The sequence below is a fragment of the Triticum urartu genome, chromosome 7 (genome assembly GCF_003073215.2).
Source record: "Triticum urartu cultivar G1812 chromosome 7, Tu2.1, whole genome shotgun sequence".
Taxonomy (NCBI): Eukaryota; Viridiplantae; Streptophyta; class Magnoliopsida; order Poales; family Poaceae; genus Triticum; species Triticum urartu.
This window is the reverse complement of record NC_053028.1, coordinates 61,477,984-61,498,466: the sequence shown is the minus strand read 5'-3', so window position 1 is coordinate 61,498,466 and position 20,483 is coordinate 61,477,984. Positions and strand designations below refer to the sequence as shown.

Here is a 20,483-nt window from a genome sequence, read left to right as displayed (position 1 = left end):
GCGCCAAATTGTGACCAGAAAAGCTTCTCCGTTGTATACCCCTCTCGCGCTTGGTAAAACTGCGCCGCATCGGAAGAACTCTTCGGCAAGTCTAAAAACTCGTCTGGAGAACTCCACACTTGGTTAAGCTGAGCATAGTTTGGATCGCCGAACTTAGTCTGTAGCAAAAAGGGCATACCAGCCGCAATCTCCCCAGCTTGCTGGATCTCCTCACGGGCTGCTCTGGATTCAGGCCGCGCTTCTCTCGCCTCTCGCAAGGCCTTGTCAAGTTCAGCCGTTTTCGCTTCATTCTCCTTCTCAAAATATTCGTAGCGGCTAGTAGCATTTTTTAGTTCGAGCGCCATCGCGGATATTTTCTCCTTGTCTTGGCGCCGAGTAGCTTGTTCGGCCTTTAGCTCAGCCGACGCCTTTTCGGCATCCGCATTACTAAACCGGGCCTGCTCCTTGGCCCGGGCCAGCTTCGCCCGAAGAATCTCAACGGCGGCGGCACCATCTGCAGCCATATATATCCCAGTATGCAATTTTCAGTGTCATGCTTATATTACAGACACATATGTATAAGGACTGCTTCGAATACATACCTTGCGACTCGTCAAGACGCCTATTGATTAACGCAATGTCATCCCCTGCCACATCAAGCTTCCGCTGTAGCTCAACAATATCCGTAGTCTGGGCAGTCGTCGGGGGAGAGACAGCCTGTGTTTCAATTAATCAGGTCAGTCCCTGGGCATTTCTTTTGATCCTCTAATTGCCTCCCTCAGGAAGCCAATCGAGTCTCAGGGGCTACTATCTATACACAGGTGCATTTCGTGAATAAAACACAATGGAACATATTACAGTACAAACCTCGAAACCTCTTAGCAGGCCCACAAAGGCCTCATTCAATCCGCGCTTCGCGGACAGGACCTTTTCAACCACCGTGCCCATCAAGGTACGATGTTCCTCTGAGACGGACGCCTGCTGCAGCATGTTAGTCAGTATATCTGGCGCCTCTGGATCTCCGGAGGCTGCTGTAGGAGTATGGCCACCCTTTGAAGGGATCTGTTTATTCGTATCCGGCTGTAGATCGGATTGTTCAGGGCCTTCATTACTGGTCCCCGGACCCTGGGCCACCGAAGTATCACCCTCGGGTAATATCTTCATCGTCCCTCGCACCACCTGTTGGTCGGGGGAGACCCTCCACGACGACACCTCGAAGTCGTCCGCCCTATGGGGCGGAGAGGCCGGTGGAGGCGTCTCGCTTTCCATCATCTCTGGGAGAAGGTCCCCCGAGGAAGAGGATTGTTGAAGAAGACTGTGTGCCGAACTGCAAGAAATATATATTCTAGGCATCACAAGAAAAAGAACAGGACAGGTCTAAAACATCCTTGTTTACTTACGATTTGGCCTGAGGCTTGTCCTCATCATGAGACTGCGCATCGACGTCCTCTAAGCCTGAGCCGCCCGACAGAGGCATCTTGCCTCGCTTAGGAGCCTTTTCCTCCCAATCTTCAGAGGAGGCCTTTTCTTTCCATGGGGGGAAGAGGCGTTGACCTCCCCCTCATTTTTGTCTTCGGACGATGGGATCTTGATTCCTCCGGACACAATGTCTGATGCATCTTCGGGATGGAGGCCATCTTTGGTCCTCTCCGCCTTGCCCCCCTTCGTAGGCATCTGGTATGGTACCAGGGCCAACATCCTTGTTAAAATAGGATTCGCTGGGCCTTCGGGCAGGGGGGGGCGGACACATGATTAGTTCCGCTTTCTTTATCCAGCCCTGGAAGAATATAGTTTGCTTAGTACCATATTACGGTATGCGTAACTACAAAGTGTTCGAAAGACAAGTGCTTACCGGGGTATCCGGACGGTGGCAGCCAAGGCCAGCGTCCTCAGTAGTGTCCGGCCAATGTTTTCTCTTCCCGAAAAATAGCTTCCACATCCCTTCGCGCGTAGTGCCAAAGAAGTGTTGGAGGGTTCGTGGTCCTTCTGGATTAAGCTCCCACATGCGCCGAGACCTGCGCTGGCATGGCAGGATTCGGTGAACTAGCATCACTTGAATCACGTTGTCAAGATCGATGTCTCTCTCAAGGAGGGTTCAGATGCGGCTCTGTAGAGTTTGCACTTCGTCAACTGATCCCCAGTCCTGCCCCTTGTTAATCCATGATGCAAGCTATGGTGGAGGGCTGGAACGGAACACAGGTATAGCTGCCCACTTGGTGCTACGGGGTTCCGTGACATAAAACCACTCTCGCTGCCATTGGTTGGAGGTTTCGGTGAAAGAGCCTTTTGGCCAAAGAGTGTTGGTAAGCTTGCTCACTACAGCACCACCGCACTCTGCCTGTTCCCCGTCGACCACCTTCGGCTTCACACTAAAAGTCTTGAGCCATAAGCCGAAGTGTGGGGAGATTCGGACGAAGGCCTCGTGTCGGAGTAAATAGCCATGGGTAGCCTAGCCGGCTTCCCCTGGCCCTTCTGAAAAAATTACAAGCCCGTCCGGCTCTCAGGAATCCAAGACGTGGGGCCACCTCCCCCTTGCTGGCTGTCACCCAGGCCAGCTCGAAGAAGGCGGCCCGACTTTACCCCTCATGAAGAAAACCATGGGAGGCCGACTCGAAGAAGCCGGCTCCAAGATGCCGACTCCAAGAAGCCGGCCATGAGGAGGCCGACTCCAAGAAGCCGGCTCCCATAAAGCGGTCGAGACCATACCCTCAAAGTTTGCATCCACCTAGCGGCGATGAGACGGGGCGTGGCTACAGTAAAGCATGCCACCCCCGAATCCCGCAGCATGCCTGGCACAGTGCGCCGTACGGAGTGGCCATGACCCGTCCGGCGCGGCACTGTTGCCATGTTGACCCTGATGTCATCCACGACGGGCTACCAGTACGGCCCACGAGCGGTGGGCCCCTTCGGGCAGAGAGACACCCGAAGGCAGCCTGGCTTCCCCCAGTCGGCCCGAGACGGGGCCGGCTCCCCGCAGCCGGCTCGCTTCCCCCCTTGAAGAAGACGCCCCATTAAGGAGACAAGACGCGGTAAGGCTACGGTAATCGCCCGCCGGATGGCGGCACTGTAGCCACGCTTACCTCGACGAAGCCCTCGTCATCAGGATGAGGCAACAGTAACCAGCCATCGACAAGACCCTTGGCAGTGAGGCCTGCCTGTTGCCAAGGAGTTGGTAGCCGGCGGGCCCCAGCAGTCGGCGCAGAAGCCGGCGAGCGCGGTCACAGACAGCTGGGCCCCGCGCCCAGTCGGATTACCATTGTACCCCCGGGGGGTAGGCCTATATAAACCCCCCGGGGCACCCATGCAAAGGGTTCGACCCTCAGCTAGATCTAGACACACACAAGGAGGGGAAGCAAGCCAGTCGTGCCCTTCTTCCTCCTCCCACCGAACAGCTCAAGGAGCATTGTGTAGCTACTTGTTCATCTAGCGATCATGCGGAGACCCCGCAGAGCAGCAGTAGGGGTGTTATCTCCACGGAGAGCCCCGAAGCTGGGTAAGATTCGCCGGCGTGCATGTCTTCGCCTCCTCCCGTTTCCAGGCACCGGCGACGTCTTACTGGCTCCCACAATGATAAGCCACCCGTTGGCATATGTCGCACCTACCACCCGACACCTCGCATGTAATGATGAACGCTGAGACGTGGAGGAAAGAGTCCAGAGATAGATCATGAAAATCTAGTCCGTAATAAAACATTAGCCCCCGGACGAAGGGGTGAAGAGCGAACCCTAGCCCTCGGAGGAAGTGGGAGATGAATACGACCCTCTCGCCAGATCTGGGGGTCGGAATAACCTGTCCTTGATAAGGAAGCCTGAGGGAGTCCTGGATTAGGGGGTGTTCGGGTAGCCAGACTATACCTTCAGCCGGACTCCAGGACTATGAAGATACAAGATTGAAGACTTCGTCCCGTGTCCGGATGGGACTTTCCTTGGCGTGGAAGGCAAGCTTGGCGATGCGGATATTCAGGATCTCCTACCATTGTAACCGACCATGTGTAACCCTAACCCTATCCGATGTCTATATAAACCGGAGGGTTGTAGTCCGTAGGACATCAACTCCATATACAACAATCATACCATAGGCTAGCTTCTAGGGTTTAGCCTCCTTGATCTCGTGGTAGATCTACTCTTGTACTACCCATATCATCAATATTAATCAAGCAGGAGTAGGGTATTACCTCCATCGAGAGGGCCCGAACCTGGGTAAAAACATCGTGTCCCTTGTCTCCTGTTACCATCCGGCCTTGGCGCACAGTTCGGGACCCCCTACCCGAGATCCGCCGGTTTTGACACCGACATTGGTGCTTTCATTGAGAGTTCCTCTGTGTCGTCGCCTTTAGGCCCGATGGCTCCTTTGATCATCAACAACGATGCGGTCCAGGGTGAGACTTTTCTCCCCGGACAGATCTTCGTCTTCGGCGGCTTTGCACTGCGGGCCAATTCGCTTGGCCACCTGGAGCAGATCGAAAGCTACGCCCCTGGCCATCAAGTCAGGTTTGGAAGCCTAAACTACATGGCAGACATCCGCGGAGATTTGATCTTCGACGGATTCGAGCCACAACCAAGCGCACCGCACTGTCTCGCGGGGCATGATCTAGCTCTGTCACCGAACAGTATCCCGGAGGCCGCAAACGCACCAGCTCTGACCCTTAATTCGGAGCCAGTTGTGTCAATCGAGGATGAGCGGTTGCACGTCACCTCAGGGGCTGCGATCTCAAAGGCGATCGAGCCGAACGCCGGCCCCACACTCCGCGTGACTCACGACTCCGAGGATCCGGACTCCTCTTCGGACTCCGAACCCCCCGCGCCCCTGCCGATCGAATCCGATTGGGCGCCAATAATGGAGTTCACCGCCGCGGACATCTTTCAGCACCCGCCTTTTGGCGATATCCTGAATTCTCTCAAGTCTCTCTCTTTATCAGGAGAGCCCTGGCCGAACTGCGGTCAGCAAGGATGGGATACGGACGATGAAGAAATTCAAAGCCCACCCACCACCCACTTGGTAGCCACTGTCGACAATTTAAACGACGTGCTCAACTTCAACTCCGGAGACATCGACAGCATGGATGACGATGCAGGAGATACCGATGAACCAACGCCCATAGGGCATTGGAAAGCCACCTCATCTCACGATGTGTACATGGTGGATACCCCTAAAGGAAGCGACACCGAGGAAAAAGGGGATGGAACGGGAGATCGACCCCCCAAAAAGCAATCAAAGCGTCGGCGTAAACGCCGACCCAAGCCCCGCCTTGATAAAAACCCAGCCATAGAGCAGGACGAGCCAGTAGACGACGAGCAGGCCTTAGAGCAACCGTCCGAACAGGGCAACATGGATAGAGAAACCGAACATCCCTCCTCCGGCGAAAACGGCATTCCGGACGACCTCACGCCGGATAAACCCATGGAGCAGAAGAATCTCCACAAGAGGCTCGTTGCAACTGCACGCAGCCTGAAAAAGCAGAAGCGGAAGCTAAAAACAGCGAAAGATGCACTCCGGATTAGATGGAGCAAAGTAATCAATACCGCAGATAAATACGGCGACGGTCGCCGCACTAAAAGCTATCCGAAAAGGAAGCTACTGCCTGAATTCGACGAAGAGGCCCTAGAGCCCTCGCATTCAAAAAATAAGAAAGCCACACGGTCGGATAGACGACCCCATAAAGCGGCAAGCGGCGCCGCACTTAAATCGGCATGCGACCCACCAAAGGATTCGCATCATGGCCCAGTTAGGTCCATTTATGGGCCAAGAAAGCAAGCTCTCGTAAGCAATGCAATAAAGCCATCATCAGAATCCGGCACACCCAAATACAGGGGCGCCGCACACCCCCTATGTTTCACCGATGAGGTCCTGGACTATGAATTTCCAGAGGGATTCAAACCCGTAAACATAGAGGCATATGATGGAACAACAGACCCTGGAGTCTGGATCGAGGATTATATCCTCCACATACACATGGCTAGAGGAGACGATCTCCACGCCATAAAATATTTACCCCTTAAGCTTAAAGGGCCAGCCCGGCATTGGCTCAAAAGCCTTCCTGAAAACACAATTGGAAGTTGGGAAGAGCTCGAGGATGCTTTCCGAGCAAATTTTCAAGGGACCTATGTCCGCCCTCCGGATGCAGACGATCTTAGTCACATAACTCAACAGCCTAGAGAATCAGCTCGGCAGTTCTGGAATAGATTCCTCACTAAAAAGAATCAGATAGTCGACTGTCCAGACGCCGAAGCCTTAGCAGCTTTTAGGCATAACGTCCGAGACGAATGGCTCGCCAGACACCTCGGCCAAGAAAAGCCAAGAACAATGGCCGCACTAACAAGCCTCATGACCCGCTTTTGTGCAAGAGAGGACAACTGGTTGGCAAGGTGTAGCCCCAGCGACCCAAGTACATCTGAAACTAGGGATGGAAACGGAAAACCGCGATGCAACAAGGACCGTCGTTGGACTAAGGAAAAAAGTCCGAAGAGCACGGCAGTCAATGCCGGATTCAAAGGCTCACGACAAAATCAGACAAAACCGCCCCTCCAAGATAACAGGGACGATCCATCCAACTTAAATAAAATCCTGGACAGGATATGTCAGATACACAGTACTCCGGGGAAGCCTGCTAACCATACCCACAGAGATTGTTGGGTTTTCAAACAATCCGGCAGACTCAATGCCAAACACAAGGGGCTCGACACACCAAGCGAAGATGAGGACGAACCCCAAAAGCAGAGCACCAGGAAACGAAAGAACTTCCCACAAGAAGTAAAAACAGTGAACTTACTTCACATAACAAAACGTGCGGCGCCCATAAAGGTACGCACCACACAACCTATCCCCAAAGGGTCTCGCCATGGGTTGTCAAAACCAATCATCTTCGATCAGCTAGATTATTCTAGAAATATCAAGAATGCAGGCTGGACTGCCTTGATACTCGATCCAATAATTGGCGGACTCTAGTTTTCAAATGTCCTTATGGACGGCGACAGTGGACTAAACCTGATATATCAGGATACAATCCATCACATGGGGATAAACCCAACAAGAATCCGCCGCAGCAAAACCTCCTTTCAAGGGGTAACACCTGGTCCGGACACCCATTGTATGGGTTTTCTCCGGCTCGAAGTTATATTCGGCTCTGCCGATAACTTCCGCCGTGAAAATCTGACCTTCCATATCGTCCCGTTCTCAAGTCGCTATCAAGCACTACTGGGACGCGAAGCTTTCGCTCGCTTTAACGCAATACCGCATTATGCATCTCTCACGCTTAAGATGCCCGGTCCACGAGGCATCATCTCTTTGAAGGGGAAGCACTAAAGTGCGCCTCCCCAAGTGGAGGACTGTGCGGCCGCTTTGACAGCCCCACAGTAAAATGGCCTCACCAGCCAAAAAAAAACTTCGAAATAGGTCATTAAAGACCACGAACGCGGATAGACGAGTTCGGTACAAAATCATCATTGATGCAGGCTTAGTGGCCATATACCCCCGCACTAGGGGCTCCATGCATATACAATAAGAGACAATAAAGCTCAATTTTATATATTTTACTTTATACTTTGTTTATTTTAAACTTTTTCGGCACGACCCGTTTTCAACTCAGTTCCTCTCTTTTACAGATGAACGTCGTGCGGCGCCCGTCCAGGATACGGCACAACGGAGACACAGGCGCAGACGTGCAGTAGGGACCCGTCCTAAAGGATTCTTTTTAGATTAAGACCCTGCGTAAACCTTTTTTACTGTCTCTTGTTGCTACACATCCCCTGGTTTTTTCTGATATAACCAAGGAGGAGGCTGGCGTCTTGGCATGTGGCCACGTCAGAATTTTTGCACGTACCTGGACACTAGGGGCTTTTTTAATAAAGAGTGTTGTTTCGCCCGCACTCATAAAGACCGAACACCTTAGGGAGTGTTCGGCGTCGCGAGTTTTGGCATTATATGCATCAGCTCCGAATCATGCCTTTGGTCAAATGTTGGGTTGCCCGGCTCTTGAGTTCGGCTACCTTATGTTCCGCTCTATCGGCTAAGGTAGCACCAGGAGAACTATTGCGATTATGCCCCGGTTCGGCCGGGCGAGCACCTCAGTAGAGAAAGCCGAAAACTGACTGTCATGATGTAGCGTGAGACTGGTCAGCCACTCGATGCCCTATCGGAATCTATCGGATTCCTCCGCTTTAACGAAGGGCCGCTTCCCGGTCAGGCACATACGCGCCCCGAACTCGGGCGAGCGCAGTCGCCACCAAGGGGCTACCTAAATAGTCTCACTGTCAAGCTCCTATGGCTAAGTGAAAGTGTTAAAGCATTATAGTCCGGTTGCCTGGCCCGCTGCGCTATCACCTCCTTTGTAGGACCAAGACGTTGGGTTAAGTGTGAAAATGCGCCTTCTGCGAGCACCCCCGCACTATGTGCGTGGGGGCTGAAGCCAACGACTGCCATCTTTCAGATTTTGTATATATATATATATATATATCTTAAAACGGCCGCACAGGAGGTGTTCCCAATACTTGAAGGCACAAGTATAAAAAGGCCACTACAGTTTATCAAAATATTACTTTATAATTACATATGCTATCATAACATAGCATCTTTCGAGCACTGCGTCTCTATTACACGAGCGCCTTCAAGGACTTCCTGAAAATAGTGCTCGGAGGGTACTCGGCTTTTGTCCGAATCTCGGGACGCAACAACGGTGGTCTCCATCTCTGCCCAGTATGTCTTGACACGGGAAAGAGCCATCCTTGCGCCCTCTATGCATGCTGACCTCTTCATTGCATTAATACGCGGCACCGCGTCAAGGAATTGCTGCACCAAGCTGAAATAACTCTTCGGCTCCGATCTCCCCGGCCACAGATGACCCATGACGTACTTCATGGCGAGTCCGGACAACCTATTCAGTTCGGCCCATTGAGCCAAATGATCGTCCACTGCCAGTGGACGCTCTGGATTGTGAAACTGCGACCAGAAAAGCTTTTCCACTTCGCGATCTTTCTGATCTCGAAAGTGTTCGGTCGCATCAGCAGCACTCGCTGCCAAATCCAGATAGGTATCCTCCACACTCCACATCCGGTCCAACGGAGCAAACTTCGGATCGCAAAATTTCCTTGCAGCATAAAGGGCTTTCCAGCCGCAATCTGTTCGGCCTAACGCAGCTCCTCCTTCGCAGCTCTCATCACAGAGCGCGCGTCCTTGGCATTGGCAACGGCCTTCTCTAAGTCCGTCTATTTCGCCTGGTCTTCTTTCTCAAAAAGTCTGCAATGGTCTGCAGCGCTCTTTAACTTTTTGGCCATCTCGGCCATCTCTTCCTTGCTTCGGCAATGAGCAGCCTGTTCGGCTCTCAGCTCTTCAAGGGCTTTCTTGGCAGCTGCATCACTTTCTCTAGCTTGTTCTTTAGCTCGGGCAAGTTCTGCCCTAAGATTCTCCACGGCGGCCGCACCATCTGCGTCAAGCACACACATCGTAAGACACTGGCATAAAACTCTTCTTACCTGATGCCGCCCGAGGAATTACATACCTTGAGCCTCATCAAGCCGCTTGTTGACAAGTTCGATGTCGACATCTGCCACGTCCAGTTGCCGCTTTAGTTCGGCAAAATCATCAGTTCGGCTCGATTCTGGACACCCTGCCGCCTACATTCAAAGGCGACATCTTAGACCTGGGATTATGATCCTCCGCGTGCCGTCATTTCTTGACGACGCGCAGAGTCTCAGGGGCTACTATCTGCACAGGGGCATCTTATTCATGCGCAACTGACAAAAGTGTACATTATCTAATGTACCTCAAAACCCGTCAGTAAACTTTTGGCGGCCTCATGCAATCCGCTCTCTGCAGATGAGATCCTTTCAATCACCGTGCCCATCAATGCACGGTGCTCCTCCGAGATAGAAGCTCGCCCCAGCAGAATCTTTAGCTCCTCCGGCCGAGCACCAGACGGTGCCGGACTTGTCCCATGACCTCTTTCGAAGGCCGGACGCGGAGAACCTTGGGGGGCCACATAGCTATCTTCCGCCCCTGCCGGATTCGGAGAAACCCTCTGCGACGACACCTCAGGGTCGCCCGCCACGCTAGGCGGCACGGCAGGGGGAGGCGTCCCGCTCTCCATCATCTCCGGAAGGAGATCCCTCGAAGACGAGCTCTGCTGAGAAGGGCTGAGGTCCGAGCTACAAGGTAAAAATTCGGTTAATCTTCTCAGATATAAATCAAGGATTTCCCTCATCCCTCAAAAGGAAAATCTTTCTCTACTTACAGCTCGCTGGAGGGCTGATCCCCTTAAGGGCGTAGTCCGGCCGAGGAACTCCCCGGCGTTGGACCCTCTGACGAGGATTTTTTCCACCGCTTCGAGGCCATGGTTTCCGGGTCGTCAGAGGCGGCTCTCTTCTTCCCCTTAGGAGAAGAATTGTTGGTTCCTCCCTTCGTAGCAGCCTCCTTCGAGGAGGCCATAGTTTCCTTGTCCTCCCCCTTGCTTCCCTCCAAAGGCATTATCTCCAGCATCCTGACCAGCACGGGGTCCGGCCTGGTTTCGGGAAGGGGAGCCGGACACCTGATCAGCTTTGCCTTCGCTATCCACTCCTGTTTAAAAGGACGGCTCTTTTAGGGGCAAGTTTATGACAATTATACGGATAGAAGGTCCGGGCACAAGGTTGCTTACTTGAGTATCCGGGCGATTGCAGCTTAGGCCTGCGTCCTCGGTTAAATCCGGACACATCTCTTGTGATCCGAAGAACAGTTTATACATCTCCGCGGGCGTTGCGCCCATGAAATTCTGGAGAGCTCGCGGTCCCTCTGGATTAAACTCCCACAGGCGAAGGGAGCGACGTTTGTCGGGCAATATTCGGCGAATCAGCATGACCTGCGTCACCTTGACCAGGCTGAGGTCTCCTTCCAAGAGATCCTTAATGCAGCCCTATAACAAGGGCACGTCTTTGGGCAAACCCCAATCTAACCCTCTGTTGACCCATGACGCTAGCCGTGGTGGGGGACCTGAGCGAAAGGCAGGAGGCGCCACCCACTTGGTGCTCCGGGGAGCAATGATATAAAACCACTCTCGTTGCCACAAGCCTAGCTCCTCTTGAAAAGATCCCTCGGGCCATGGAGCATCAACATTTTTGCTTATAACAGCGCCTCTGCACTCTGCGTGCCGTCCCTTGATCATCTTCAGCTCCACTTTGAAGGTCTTGAGCCATAATCCGAAGTGAGGGGTAACACGGAGGAACTCTTCACACACGACAATAAACGAGGAGATATGGAGGATGGACTCCGGAGCTAAGTCATGGAATTCCAGCCCGTAATAAAACAGCAGTCCCCTCACAAAGGGATCCATTGGGAAGCCCAACCCCCGAAGGAAGTGAGACATGAACACCACGCTCTCACCGGGCTGGGGACTGGGAATGAACTGCCCTTGAGCAGGCAACCTATGCGAAATTTCGCCGGTCAGGAACTTAGCCTCCCTCAACTCTAGTACGTCCTCCTCCGTGACGGAGGAGGGCGTCCATCGGCCTTGAAGGTCAGAACCGGACATTGTCGAAGGTCCGAAGCGCCTGGAATCTGGAGCCTAGGGTGTTGGAACTCGAGGCGACGGGCGAACTCGCTTGAGATTGAAAAAAGGAGTAAGGCCTTGGTCTCTTTATAAGAGGTTGAATACCAAGAGCCCTCCCCGTAACCGTTCGGGACTCGTCTTTAATCGAGGAAACGTGCTAACGGGCGCGGTTGGGTCACCCACGTCCGTATTGATGAGAATCCCGTAAAAGGGGGGTACACAATCTCTGCTTTGACAAGACGTGCCAAGGAAACCGCCTCGCAAAACGTGCTAAGGTGGAAAAGTAAAAACGATTCGAGTAAAGGACTTGGCCGTAGTGTGATGACGCACTGCGGAATACGTCAGCAGATTTGATTTGTGTTAATATTATTCTCTCTGTGGCAATATGTGGAAACTTATTTTGTAGAGCCGGACACTACTCTTGGTGTTTACAATCTTCTATGAAGGACTTGGAGGAGGAACCCGCCTTGCAATGCCGAAGACAATCTGCGCGCCGGACTCGTCGTCATTGAAGCCTGGTTCAGGGGCTACTGAGGGAGTCCTGGATTAGGGGGTGTTCGGGTAGCCGGACTCTAGGACTATGAAGATACAAGATTGAAGACTTCGTCCCGTGTCCGGATGGGACTTTCCTTGGCGTGGAAGGCAAGCTTGGCGATGCGGATATTCAAGATCTCCTACCATTGTAACCGACCCTGTGTAACCCTAACCCTATCCGGTGTCTATATAAATCGGAGGGTTGTAGTCCGTAGGACATCAACTCCATATACAACAATCATACCATAGGCTAGCTTCTAGGGTTTAGCCTCCTTGATCTCGTGGTAGATCTACTCTTGTACTACCCATATCATCAATATTAATCAAGCAGGAGTAGGGTATTACCTCCATCGAGAGGGCCCGAACCTGGGTAAAAACATATGTCCCTTGTCTCCTGTTACCATCCGGCCTTGACGCACAGTTCGGGACCCCCTACCCGAGATCCGCCGGTTTTGACACCGACAAAGCCTATGGTGGATCTCCGCGGTCAAGTATCTGGCCGCCCGAAGCTTCGCAATATCCTCCTCTGTAACGGAGGAAGCCACCCATCGTCCTTGAGGGCTGGATCCTGACATGATGGGGAGGCCGAAGCAATGAAGTCGGACCTTGGGTGCTAGAACTCGAGGTTGGGAAGGCTGAAGAGAGGATTGGCATAAAAAAGACAGCCCTTGGTTCCTTTATGAAGGCAGCGGGTATTGAACACCTCCTCCTAAGCCTGAGAACCTGCCTATTCCTAAGGAATCTTTCCCGCAGGACGGTTGGGTTACCCACGCTCATATAGATGAGAATCCCGCGATAAGGGGACACAATCTCTGCTTCAACAGGACGTGCCAACAAAAACCACACGCCCCGAAACGTGGAACGACGGGACGAGAAACGGTTCGAAATAATGACCGGGCAAGCATGACGTCACGTTACTAAAGTGGTCAGCAGATTGGATTCGTGAAATATTATACTCTCTACGGCTGTGTGTTGCATATCCAGACACGTTTGTTTCATCCTAAGAATATCTTGGAGTTCGGAAGGAGGAACCCGCCTTGCAATGCCGAAGACTGATCTACGCGCCGAATACCTTGTCATTGAAGCCAGGTTCAGGGGCTACTGAGGGAGTCCTGGACTAAGGGGTCCTTGGGCGTCCGGCCTATTAGCCATGGGTCGGACTGATGGGCAGTGAAGAACACGAAGACCGAAGACTGCACCCGTGTCCGGATGGGACTTTCCTTGGCGTGGAAGGTAAGCTTGACGACCAAATATGTAGATTCCTTTCTTTGTAACCGACCTTGTGTAACCCTAGATCCTCCTGATGTCTATATAAACCGGAGGACTTAGTCCGGAGAGAGGAGAGATTCATTATCATAATCATAGCCAGACTAGACTTTTAGGGTTTAGTCATTACGATCTCGTGGTAGATCAACTCTTGTAATACTCATATTCATCAATATCAATCAAGAAGGACGTAGGGTATTACCTCCATAGAGAGGGCCCGAACCTGGGTAAACATCGTGTCCCCTGTCTCATGTTACCATCGACCTAAGATGCACAGTTCGGGACCCCCTACCTGAGATTCGCCGGTTTTGACACCGACAACAGGGGAGCAGGGGCGAGGCCATGCGCTGGGCGCGGGCTAAGGTGAGCGTGGCCTAGAGCGTCTTGGGGGGGGGGGCGCAGGCGCTGCCGGGGTTGATGGCGGTCACGACGGTGAGCGGCGGTGGCTGCGGCGTTTGGGCACAACGACACTTGAGCTTCAAATCGAGCAGGGCAACGGGTTAGGCGACATATATTCGACGCCTCAAGCATGCCCACACCACCAGAAGGAGAAGGCGAGCACGGCCTCGTAGTATTCGACGACCATGGCGGACGGTGGTGCCAGAGCTCTCGGGAGAGGTAGCTAGAGGTCATGCGCGAGCCAGGGGAGAGTGGGGAGGCGAGACGGTGCTCACTGCGGTCCTGTAGGGGTGCAAGGCGAGCTCGGGGAGGACCCGACGACGCCGAAATAGAAGACGAACGTCGACGACCGAGGAAGGAAGAAGAGCTCGATGGCGAGTGTACGGGGTGGATCCGCTCGATTGGGTGCTCGGGATGGATGAAGTCGATGCCGGCGGTCCTCCTGGACGCGGTCTCGGGCTTGGGGAGGCCTCCAGAGCACATAGACGGCGGAGGTGCGACAACGGCCTTGCTCGGGTGAGGGAAACCGAGAGGGAGAGAGAGGAAGTGAGAGGAAGGGGGGTTCTGGGGATGCTAGGGTTTGGGGGAGGGGTCGCGGGTTGTTCTTAACCTCAGGGGGGCCGTGGGATGGGTGCCACGACGGCATCGCCGACCAAGAAGGCCAGGATGGCGCCACGGTTTGAGTTGGATGGATGGAGATGGAGTTGGGCTGGCCTTCCACTGTTTGACTTAGGCCCAGCAGCACAGTGCATCTCTAGGCTTTTCCAATTCTCTTTTGCTTTTTTTTATTTATATTACTTTTTTCTGTTTTAGTTCTGTTTCTTATTAATTTTAGTTTTAGTAAAATATACACGTAGCATCTAAATTAGTATTTCAACTTGGTCCATAGTCACAAAAATTCTAGTCCTCAATTAAATTATTTTGACATTTTATTAATTAAAAAAGGTATCTAAATTATTGTTTTTACTGTTGTTTTATTCATCTTATGGTATTTAAACATTTTATAAAGGTGTGGTTTCTCCACCATAATTACCTATGCAATATTTGGTCCACTCCGAACATTTTAGTTTTAATATTTGAAATTTTTTATTGTTACTTAATTTTGAATTTGAATTTGAATCGGTTTCTAACTAACGCGAGATTAGCAACAGTAATCAAAGTGACGTGACACGATTAGCAGAGAATTACTGTAGCTTAATTATTCGGGCGTCACACACGGGGAACTTTTTTTCCCTTAATCACAGTTTGATAACCGAAGTGGGGAAGAATGGTGGTGGCATATGAGATACAAAGATACCACAAGTATAAACGTATGTGTATCGGCTTCGCCCACAAATAGAAACATGTAAAGTGGCTTAGGAATCCGAAATAACTTTGTGCTTAGGCACCGCCCTAGTTGCACACCAGTGAGGATTCTGGAGCCCTGGGAACTCTTTTAATCATTTGTCTCAAGTCTAGTTATTTTATCTGCCATTTATTTCAGCTTATTTATTCACCTTTACACTTGCAACTTTTATCACTATTACTATTTTGGATCGCTTACAATTTATAGGTATATCATTTGTACCTTGGAAAGGGCCAAAGACTAATTCCTATGCTCCTTATGAGATCGATACTATTACTTTATAAAGGTTACAACTAAACCCTGTGCACTTGCAGGCTATCGCCTATCCCTACAAATTAGGTGAGTAACCATCCCACGCAGGTGGCCAGACGCCCTGGGGATCAGGTGAGCAACCACCACCTTCTCCTCCTCCCACCCCTCTCTGCCCTCCACTGCCACACCAACTCCCCTAAGCCGCCGATGCTTGCCACCCGCTGCCGGGCATCGCCCCCTCACTGGACACTAACCCAACTTCTCCATCGTGACGCTTTTCGATGAGAGCCTACGCTATATTTGAATAATGAAACTGAAAAGGTGTGCTTTTGAATGTTGTGAACTGTGTGAGATAGAAACGTAAAAGTTTGAATTATTCTGCTTTGAAATTTGAATTAAACTAAGTTGGTATGCAAACATATATTTTCCCCGTTTTAAAATAAGTATCGCTGATTTAACATAAAATTGGTATAAATAAAGTTATACTAGTAAATTAACAACACTTATTTTAGGACCAAGGTGTATGAGACTCAGTGAGTGCATGACTGTTGGGAACAGAGCACAGAAGAACACGCGAAGACACCAGCCTTCACTTCACGAGCAAAGATTCGTTGCTTGATTTGCTCTACCACCCATCTCAGCCACCGGCGGCGACCTCAGATGGGCGCCCGGGAGCGCCGCGCCGTCCACCACCGCGCTCGCCTCCGCCTCCTCCCCCACCACCGCCACCTTCTCCTCCTCCTTCCGCTGCTGCTCCTCTTCCTCCTCCCGCCCCTCTCCGCGCTCCTCCTCCGCCGCGCCAACTCACTGGGCCGCCGCTGCCTGCCCCCCGCCGCCGAGCACCGCCCCCTCGCCGGGCAGCGGCTCAGCTTCTCCATCGTCACGCTCTCCGACGAGGACCTGTCGGGCCGAGGCGTGCGGGGGCGGTCCTTCCGCGGCGTGCTGGCGGCCACCGCGCGGAACAAGCGCGCCTACGCGGCCGCGCATGGGTACGGCCTCGCCGCGCTGCCCCCCGGCGCGGTCGACCCCCCCCCCCCCCCCCCTGGAGCAAGGTCCTCGCCCTCCGCGCCCACCTGCACCGCCACCACTGGCTCTTCTGGAACGACGCGGTGGGTCGCCGCGGCCGCGCCACCACTCCCCTGTTGGTTTATGCTCTCCTACACTAAGAAAATAGTATAGTATCTGATGGTTCTTAGTTTTTTTACTCCTTGGAACCAATGGTGGTGGTGTATTGATCTTAAACGGCCCTTGATTTCAGGACACGCTGGTTACCAACCCTGGCATCTCGTTGGTAAGCCTGATGCTTTTATGGAATCTTGTTCTAACCTCTTGATGTTTAGTTTTGAGTTAATATATAATTTTGTTTCTCCTGTTTACTTGTGCTGAAGGAGGAGATTTTGTTCTCGGTGATTGGGCATAGTGATTTTGATGCGTCGCCTGATCTCATTCTGACAGAGGATATCAATGGGGTGAATGCCGGTAGGCGAAACTGGCGCATTGTTCATTTCTACTTCATGTCTGTCTAAATCATCTGACTAGCAAAGTAATGTCAACTTTTGTGATATATCACACTCATTAACACTGAATGTCTGCTTACCTACTACTGTATCGTGAGAAATATGCATAGGATAGTTTTGTATGGCACATTTGTACAGTAAGGCTGATCCGTGCCTGTGGGCTAGAGCAAACCAAGCAAGGGAATAGGCACTGAGATTCACATCTTGCTAATATCCTAGGGAAGCATACTTGGAAAAATACATCCACAATAATTCATTTCACTTCTCTTATTATTTTGTTACTATAGTTCACAATCTTACATTACCGTTCTTATATACAGGAGGTTAAGCACAAAGTAAGATACAGACATTTCATCCATCAAATATTGACCATGCTCATGCAGGACTGTTCTTCATAAGGAGGTCGAAATGGAGTGAGCGATTTCTGGATACATGGTGGAACCATACATCATTTGTACAATTTGGTTCCACAAAAAGTGGGGATAATGCAGCGCTGAAGCATATTGTGGATCACTTGTCACCTGAAGAAACACAAGCACACGTCCGTATAGCAAAAATGCAGTGCCTCTTCAACTCATACCCCTGGGTTGCTATGTGGAAATCAGTTCACCGCCTGATCTTCCACCCGTCCACTACATGGAAAGGTTTCCTGATATGCTTATTCCCTATTCATTCCATAGATGCTGTAGTTATTTACATTCGAAAGTGAAAGAAGCACTCGATTGGTAATGAAAACTGGATCTCCTAAGAGTTCTTCAGATTTATCTTTATTATCTACTATGCTCATATTACTTCTTGGGTTTGCCAAAAGTTAAGATAGCAGGTGCAAATTGAAGTGCTACATGTGCCTTTTGTGATTGAATATCAGTCCATACTAAGCTAAACGGGGCACTGGTATGTCGAATTGAGCACATGATATATGTGGCTTAAGTGTAATGTTTCTGAATACTGAATACATGATTATTCCCAGAAACAGAATCTGAATTAAATCAGGAGTCTGTTACTCATGAACAAGAAATATGACATGTACTGTTCTCAAGAAAAATATCATATGTAACATGTCAGTTTTTTTTTTGAAAAGGAGGATGACCCCCGGCCTCTGCAACATGTCAGTTGTTTATAATCAACCAGACACTGGGTTGTTCTTGTCACCTTATTCCTGTTGGCCACTGCTTCACTAATTTATAATCAAATTTTAGTTCCTTTCTTTAGAAGAAGTTTTGCCTGTTATGTATGGCACATATCAGGTGCAAGTATCCATTTCGAGAAAATATGAAAAAATAGGCCTGGATGAATTTAGAAGGTGGACATTAGTTAATCAAACATCTGTTCTAAGTGTCAACTTCAAACTTGACTCGTGTTAGGAGAAACTAAAAGGAGAAGCCCTTGACATATTCTAAGTTATAGAAATAGACAAAAGTCACCGCTGACTACAGTTTTTTCTGTTTTTATTTATCATAACACAAGTAAATTTCAAATTGAAAATTGAAAGCTCTGTTTGATCAATTAAATACTTCTCCAGGATTCTTTTTAGAAAACTATCCATGCTTCATGTTTGTTTGGTGCTCGAATCATGCTTGTTTTTCAAATTCTCACCAAATTCATGTTGTTACTTCATACATTGCCATTATCATCTGCACATAGTTGCTCATTGCATGTTGACTGTGCAGGGGCTTATTCAGATGGAGATTTCATGGTCCATTTTGCTGGCCTAAATGACAAGCGAGGCTGGACATCAAGAATTCTTAGAGAGATAACTCACCGATGAGGATAATTACCCCAATTTTATAATGATCAATGGAGGATCTAGAAGTTTATGTGAAGAGCCTGGTTGTTTTTGTATCATATTCTGTTGTAGACTGCCATTTTAGTTGGACAGCATGTTCCGTTTCTAATCATCTATTATTAAAAGGTTGCCTCCCCCTAACTACTTCTGCAAACCTCTGATCCAGCCATGTCATAAAAAATACTCGACATTCATTTCTGGACAGCTCTTATGCACAGGTGTTTGATTCAGAAGCACAACACAGCCATCTGCCTCCTTTAATACCTCGCCAATATCCACCGATCTCTCACATCCAACAGATCAACATTGCAACATGACATCAACTTATCAAGGCTTCTCTGCCATCACCGGGGAATGTGGAGCTGCTGCTGCTCTACGACTTACTATGTGGTTAGTGTAAAAAGTGTCAGCATTGGACCTTGGCATGCCACTGACATTCTTGAGAGGCGCCTGTTGTCGTCCACTTGGTGTGTGTCAGCGAATCTGCAGTTATGGTCACGTTCCAGTAATCACTCTTGATAGGCAGTGTCCTTTTGATACTTCCTTGTAGCTGTTGTAGATTTTCCATATAGTTGATCCGGTAGTCAGCCTCCTTCTCCGATAGTTTCTCTAGGATTTGTTTGTGTATTCTCTGATTGCACCAATGTGTTTTTTTAGCTTGATTTATGATTTAGATCTATGGTAGGAACCTATTGTTCCAAGAACTGTAGGATTTTTTGCGAATTGAAATGGGAACTTGAACGGTTCAGGCTCAACTTGTCAATTCATTCAACCTTTTGATGTTAGGTTTGTCAGCTACAAAGCGCAATTTTTAGGCCTGACTCTGTCCCTCATGGACCGCATGGTGTGGAAGGCTTGGGCACCTCCAAAGGTTAAATTCTTTGCTTGGTTGGCTTTGCAAGATAGGATTTGGACTGCTGATCATTTGGAGAAGCGTGGTTGGCCAAACTGTGGCCCTTGCCCGCTTTGCAAAAGAGAACAAGAAACGGGGATACACCTCTTTGTCAAGTGTCGTTACACGCTTAGGCTCTGGAGATCAATCATCGAGAGGCTTGGGCTCACGCACATGGACACCTCCGATTGGCAGTTAGAAGCAACCGTCACTGAGTGGTGGCAAAAAAGAACCGACGACCGCAACCCTCACCGCCACGCAATGGCTTCGCTCACCATGCTTGTTTCTTCGACCATTTGAAATGAGAGAAACGCCCGAGCATTCCGTCAAAAAAGCGCACCACCACCGGTCCTCCTAACCAACATTTTAGAAGATGCTAAACTTTGGGTTACTGGTGGCGCAAGAAAGCTAGGGAACATCATATTGTACGAGTAATTGTCATGCCGCTTATTTGTGAGTGCGTTGTAAAACTCTAAACTCTACTCTTCCTTATTTAATTGAAGAGGCAAATCTTTTGCCTCCGTTTCAAAAAAAAAAGTAGAAGATATGTAGATCGCATCCTGAGAACCCTCACTGCAGCCTGGGCAGGCAATGCAAAGCCTGTGAGTTAGAATTAAATGTCACTAACTAAACTCCACATCCATTTGACCTCTATATGGGTGTTTTTGCCACCATCTAACTCCCTCCCCTCATTCGTCTCCCTTTGATTTGCAGTTGCAATCCCACCCGTACATCTATTCGTGCAGTCAATTTGACACCAGGGCAAAATATCTGAATCGGCTGGTTACTTGTGTTAGCAGCACACCTAATCCTGACACAGTGCGTGATTTCAAACATCATCTTTTACCGCCTGTTGTGTATATCTAAATGTCTATTGTACTGCCCTCAAAGATTTATCTATACTCTATACCCCTACTAATAAAAGAAATAGGTATTCTTGGTCCGTCATGTTATTTTGCAGAAACCCCCTCAAGTTTTTGGTAATAAACCCGTAGTAC

The 20,483-nt window shown here is 50.2% G+C and overlaps 1 pseudogene; it reads left to right on the top strand.

Annotated features, from left to right (window-relative positions):
• Positions 1-15,828: 15,828 nt before the first annotated feature.
• On the top strand, positions 15,829-18,791 carry LOC125523575 (annotated as a pseudogene).
• The last annotated feature ends 1,692 nt before the right edge of the window (positions 18,792-20,483 follow it).